This window comes from Peromyscus californicus, unplaced genomic scaffold (genome assembly GCF_007827085.1).
Source record: "Peromyscus californicus insignis strain IS unplaced genomic scaffold, ASM782708v3 Scaffold_20__1_contigs__length_68692818, whole genome shotgun sequence".
NCBI classification, from domain to species: Eukaryota; Metazoa; Chordata; class Mammalia; order Rodentia; family Cricetidae; genus Peromyscus; species Peromyscus californicus.
The window spans coordinates 18,799,232-18,806,452 of NW_026294503.1; positions in this window are offsets into that span (position 1 = coordinate 18,799,232).

Genomic DNA, 7,221 nt, shown 5'->3' on the forward strand with positions numbered 1-7,221 from the left:
ACAGGGCTGAGTCTTAGCAAAGGAAGCATTTCAAGGACCAAGGCTGACAGGAGCTGAAACTGCCCCAGGCTTCCCAATCCCTCGGGGAAGCTGGCAAGCTTATTGCTTTGTTCTTTTTTTTTTTTTTTTTTCTTTTCATGGTACCCCAAAGGTAATTCATTAAAATATTAATAGCTTCTGTTTGCTCTGGGGCAGCGAACTGGGACAGGTCCAGCTGTAGGAGAAGCGAACAATACGTGGAAGACACAGCTCTTGACCACGCATACTCTGCCTGAGAAAATCTGTCCTGAAGTGATTTGGAGACGGCTGAGAAGCAGCCGGCTTAGCCGGCAGCAGCAATATTTGCCAATAAATGGCCTCAGGCAGGAAGTAGATCACACGCATATGCATTAAACACTAATACATGTTTGGTTGCCGTAAGATTAATATAGTGTGTATTTCGTACATGTTGATTGCTGATGTATACAAACATAGATTAAACGTATGGTAGCCCTCAGCGAAATAATGAGGGCAAGGATTTTTTAAAAGTCGTGAGGAAATCTGCAGGTTATATATTTACAATGTCTTCGTTTGAAATGCTCCAGTTCTGTACATAGCATAGCTTCCAGGACTGCAGCGGGAGCCTCTGATGAACCTTACTGAGACCAAGTGTTTACAAACCCCATTTAATCATCTCATGATTGTAGTCTTTTGTTTTGTTTTGTTTTTTTTCTACATTGCTCTGTTTAGATAAATGTGTAAGAGTTAAGTTAGGCCCTGGCTATTGTTTAACTCGATGGCTAAATTGTGCTCAAACACACACACACACACACACACACACACACACACACACACACACACACACACACCCTTTCCAAAGGAAACTCTTCTTCTGAGCTGCTTACATCAAATGTTTGAAATATTTGTCCTACCAGGATGAACACAAACTTATGACATTGAAAACTGCCTTTAGGCTAACAAATGCCCCTGAGGAATGAGATTAATATTAAGCATGTTAAACAAAAATCTTAGATCTGATAATTACACACTGTAACATAAAATAACACACTGGGCCCCTAATGTGCATCTTATATATATATGGCAAGGGACCCAGTGAGTTGGATCAGCAGGTAAAGGCATTGCAGTGTAAGTCTGGTGTTCTGACTTTGGCTCCAGGGCAAACCAGGGCACATGCATACCCACACTCACATATCACGCACACCCACATAATATAATAGTAGCGATAATAATTTAAAATGAATTAAAAACAAGAGCGTATGTTTGTTGCTGGACAAATTACTTACGTTATCTTTCAGTTCCAAATATTATTAAGAATGTTCATGTTTTAAAAGACAGAGAAAACAAAATACCTCTTGAAGAAAATGTCATTCTTGAAGATGAACTAACTATTCAGTTTAGGAGGAAAAATACTGAAACAGTTTTATTCCTAAAGAGTTCTATTGTTTACCACTAAGTAGAAGTGACAGGGAAATTCCCATAAGAATATAAAGCTTGGGGGGGGGGCGCTGCTCAGTAGTGAAAAGTGCTTGCTCCTCCTTCAGAAGACCCTAACGTGGTCCCCAACACCCACATTTGCCAGTTCTCAACCTGCAGATTTAGCTCGAAAGATTCCAACACTCTGGCCTCTGTGGGTCCATGCACTCACCTGCACAAAGCACCCCCTAACTCATTCTCTCTCTCTCTCTCTCTCTCTCTTTCTCTCTCTCTCTCTCTCTCCTCCTTCCTCCTTCCCCTTCACAATTTTAAAATATGATAAATCTTACTTTAAAAGAGAATATAAAGCTTGGGCTAAAAACTTTAAGGAAAGAGGAAAGGTGGGGTAGAAATAATTCCTAGGCCACAAAGATAAAACATGGCAAGCCTTTGAGTTTCTCTACTAATTTTGCAATAGCAAGTAATTAACGTGTAGCCTAAAATAGAGTTGTATTAAAAAGATAGTCTTGACTACTCTGTATCTAGCACGTCCAAAAGCTTGAACGATGATGGCGGCAATTTTCTCAGAACCAGAAATATCCTGTTATTGAAAGTGGCCACTCCATGACTTCCAGGTCTCCTTCTGAAGAGTGCTTGGACTTTCAGGTCATGAGTACTGCCTAACAGCGTTTGACCTGTCAGAGTCCTTGAGATTTCAGTCCAGTTCGCCTTGCTGTATGTGTCTGGATCAGTTACCAGTATTCTATGCACCATTTTCCTTATTGGCCAAAGGAAGATAATAATTATCGCAGTAGAAAATTCAGGTTTTGCAAGTGAAAAGCTATGGGGAAAAAAAGTGGTAATTTCGTTCTTCGGGTAGGTCACAGTTTTCATTGACCTTGGAAGCCGTGGAGAAAGGAGAAGACACATGAGCTAGACCTTAATGTCCATTCCTAACTAACTGATGGACAAATTGGGGAAATGCTTGCTCAGGCAAGAAGGTCCCAGGAGACAAGTCTGCACCAATTTATCTGTCAGGATCATTGTCAGCTGTGTCAAGGGATAAGCAAGTGCACAAATCAATCAAGTTTCTTAGTGTCCTACACTGAAAAGGTGAAAAATAATTTTAGACAATGTACAGAAGCAGAAACTACTTAAGAGTATGTTGTACACTGAGTACTTCTAAGCTTGGAACCGTTGGGTGATAATGCCCACTCTAGAATCAAGCAGCCGCGTGAACTTGTCATCGTTTAATCTATTTCATGTTCTGCTTCCTCATTGATACGATGGAATAATTACTGGGCAACTTTGACCCGGCTGACCCATCACTAGTCAGTACTCATTATATGACAGGCACCTTATACACTAATTATCAGGTTCTCACTGTATTAACTGCATAAGGAAGCTACTGTTGCTAAAACTCCCCTTTGAAAAGGAGGAAACCAGGGCTCCACACAGCTCCACACAGCAAGTACAAGTTACCGAGACATTCCAAGGCAGCACTGAGACATGACCACCAGCACTTTAATTACAGTACCTACTCACCTGCAAACTTTCTCTTGCTTTGTGGTCAGAACCCTCCAGTCTAGTCCAGATTCAATTTCTTGTTGGCTTCACCTGACCTTGATTTCCTCTGAAGCTATGTGAGGGGACTGGACCAGAATCAGGCTCTCTTGTTTTCTTTTCTCAAACATCCACTCTGATCAATTTTAACAGAAGTTTCCAAGAGCACAGTGTCCACAAGGATTGCAAAAGCTATGTTTTGGGTCCAGGGTATGGTGTGGTGAGGTATAAAGTCCTCAGAATACATTTGCCATCCCTAGGAAACATAAACACCCTTCAGGCTGGTGGACCCCATTCTTGTAAGCCTCCATTTTTCTTTCAGCATCTGGTTTAATCAGATTGAGGAATTAACAGAAGGGTATTGGAAATGAGGTTTAGTAGGAAGTTTCCAGGTTTTTATTCTGTACATTTAATTCTCTCCCTCTCTTCTTGTACATGCCTCCTCCATCTATGCCTTGCTGTGTGGTGGGAAATCTGCCCATCAAGAACTTCAGACACATGTTATCCATTTGGCAATGGGACCAGGACTTATCCCGGGTAGATGTACTGGCTTTTTAGAGCCCATTCCCTCTGGTGCGATGCCTTACTCAACCTTGAAGCATGGGGGAGGGGCTAGGTACATCCCCAACATGGTATGACAGCCTGTGTTGACTACCCAAGGGAGGCCTTACCCTCTATGAGGAGGGGATGGGGGTGGTAGGTGGGGGGAGTTGGAGAAAAGGAAGGAGGGGAACAGGGGTTAGTATGCAAAAGGAAAGAAATTTTTTTTAATAAAAAATTATTGTTAAAAAAAGAACTTGAGACACCAGGACAAAACCATTTGTATTTCACTCGGTTCCCGTGTTTTAAAATATCAAGGAAGAAATGGACCTGTCTTGAGTCAGGTGCTCACTCTCTGCACTAATTAGGAGCCAGGAGCCAGAACACCTAATTATAGGTTTTCCTACTTGGGATCATAAAGTTGCAATTGAGAGGAGAAAGGAAGTTCCCAGAGAAAAAGACCATCTCTCCCAAGAAGAAAAGAAGGGGAGATTAGGAAAAACACAATGGTAAAATTCCCATCGAAGCTACCACAGGAAGAAAACCACAGACAGCATTTCTGCCTCAGCAAAGGCTTTTTTTCTTCTTTATAAAGCAAACCAAGCATGACATAGACTCTGCCATCTGTAGAATGAGAATGATCTTGCCCTTTATTAAGACCTGAAAGGGAAGCAATCCAGATGCTTTAATTACCATGACTGTGGAGGTGAAGAAGAGCCTTCCTTTGAAACGGATTTTGTATCCTTCCATTAATTGTATCAGGAAATTGAAGAGACGCTTGAGTTTTATATTTGATTATCTCAATAAAAATGTATTTTTGCTTCATTAGCAGTAAAATATGTAAGGATGATGATAGATCATTCTAAGTATTATTTCCTTATTCCTGGTCTTAATCTCTATATTTAATAAGGAAGGGCCAGGTTCAATAAAGGGTGCATCTGGCTTCCAATGATTAATCGATTTTTATAGAATGCACATGCTAGCAATTCTTCGGGAAATTAGACAAGACACCATGAATCACGATTCCCTGCACACACTCGTCAGCCCTCCCTCCCAGCTTGGCTTTAACTAATCAGCTTCGATTGACTATCTCAGGGCATTTTTACAAAGGTGCATCCTATGTCTCTCACATCCTGAATTAATGCCGTGAATAATTAGCTCCAGGGGCGGAGGTCTCTTTCATCTGCATGCAAGCCAACTAAATGGTTTTCCTTTACTGCTTGAAATGTGAGTCCCTTCCTTTCATCCCCGAATCTCTTCCTGGCTGCTGTAATTGGGATGTCAAATTGTATCATTCTGTAGGGAGCTGAACTTTCTGAGATTGGTCCAGGACAGACTTTTCTTGAGTTGGGGGGCAATTTTTCTTTGTAATGTCAGATCCAATTCCTCTGGGCAGGAGATGAATTAGTTTTGTGCATTAACAAGGGGGTGAGCTATGGCCAGCTGCAAATGCTGCAGTGCCGGATGAAATCACAGGGAAAAACACAGAGGCGCATGGAGCCGTGAGGCTTGAATGACAGGGTGATGTCTCCTGAAAAGGGAATGTACGCCAAGAAGTAAATCTTGTTGCCGGGGAATTTAGTTCCTTAAAACGATGTATGTATCCCCTTTATTGCTCTGTCTCCAGAGACTGTAGCAGGACTACCAAATACCTGGTGTGTCTGCTGTCACAGCTGTTTAAGCCTTCCTAGATGGGCCAGGCTGCTGATCACTCCTGGCACTTTCCAGCTGAGCCCACATGTGTACTGGGACCGCGACAGAGAGAAGCATACAGTTGATCAGAGTTGGCATACAAGAGGGAACCTATTTGTAATCCCTGGTGTAGACCATTGTAAGTGTTTAATAAATATTTGTTGAATGTAAAACTAAATGAGGACAAGATTGCTGTAATTAGGAGACTCTGCACCTCTCTCCTCCCTTGAATTTAGAGTGCATTTTTGTTTTGTTTTGTTTTCAAATGTTCCCAACAAATCAGAGCCAACATCTTTTAATTTAGACCCATCACTTTAACTTTCAACTTGACCTAAGGCAGGGATAGGTATACATTGCCACAGGTTTGAGATTTTCCTAGCATTCCGAAAAAAAAAATGCACATGACTAAATTTTGGTGAAATGGGTCTCAGAATTTCATCTCAAAGCATGAAAGTTGAGCACGTGGGTTTGATTTGAAGTCAATGGACCAGAACATAAGGGAGGTCACATCACGAGCACTGAATTTAAGACTGAGAAGTTGTCCGATCTGTCACAGGCCTACGTCTGAGGGCAAGCCACAGCTGTTCAGTTCAACAAGGTAGTTCTGCTCCTGGTACATTAGATAGTGGGAGTGCTGGCAGCAATGGTCAGTGCTGGCCTGGTAAACACCCCCAGCAGATGCTTTGGAAGCATGCATTTTGAGGGCAACGCATAGCTTCATCTTGTGACATCTATCACCATTTTGAACGCCATCCACTTCGCTGCTCTTTGAGAGTGAACTTACCTACAAGCATCACTCTGGCAAGCTGGAGTAGGACAGAAAGGTAAACAAGTGGCTGTCCATACCCGGCCCAGAAAAGAACTTGGCTTATCACTCATAGTTGTATACTTACTGGAAGTCTGTCCAAAGTATGGGGGAGACATATTGGAACACCACATAAGAACCTCTGCAAACACCGGAAACAGTATCACACTGCGACAATCCCAGCTAATGCTGTGGAAACTGAAAAATTCAGCCTCCAAGAGTTTGAAAGACCTTCCTATCTCTCAATACAAAGTACTAAAAGTGTAACACACACACACACACACACACACACACACACACACACACACACACACACACACAGTTACTTCAGAAAACAGTAGTTTCCACAGACAAGCTTGATGGCCAAAATGCATTAATTTAATACCCAATGGCATGCAGCATTGGGTCAGCTACAAAGAGAACTCTATGGAATTCAGACTTAGCTCTGCAGGAATATATACAAATCATTACTACCCAAACATGCCATCACAGCCTAATAAAAAGCTCAAAGCAATGCATGGCTTTATTGGCTCGTTGGTGCATTTCTATCCCATACAAGTCATTTTTCTAAGAGGATTGCAGGCCACTTTAAAACATATGAATATATTATCCAACTTTCTAGACACATACACAAAAAGCTTAGAAATTCAAAGTGGCAAGAGTCAGGGCAGGTGCCTATAGGAGAATCTAAGGAGTCTAGACATTTTGATGAACTCTGTTTGCTCTAGTTTCTTAGACAGGCTTCAAAAGTCAAGAGTGCTACCCCAACAGACCTGCTCAGAAACTTGGATTAAGATGCCCTGAACTTTGTGCAGTGGCCATGGAAGAAGAACATGGCATTGTTGGGCATCCAAAATGAAGAAGTCTCCATCATTTCCAAGTTCCACCCTGAAGATAAGAAAATAAAAAAAAGAAGGGGGAGAGAGAGAGAGAGAGAAAACCAAAACCAAGAATTAGACTCTGATGTCCTTGAATCAGCTTTAATCCTTCTTGGGTTGTTGGAGGAGTGAAATAATGTAAGCCAATGTGACACAAAGCATCTAAGAAGCATTGGATGTCCATCTGACACATAGAGACATTGCTCTAACAGGGAGCATTTGGTCCTATCCCCAGAATCTCTGACTTAGCTAGTTTGAGTTGAGATGAAATGGTTTATTCCTGGCACACCACTGGTGATGTTTATGTTGACGCTTGGAGAAAGCACAAAA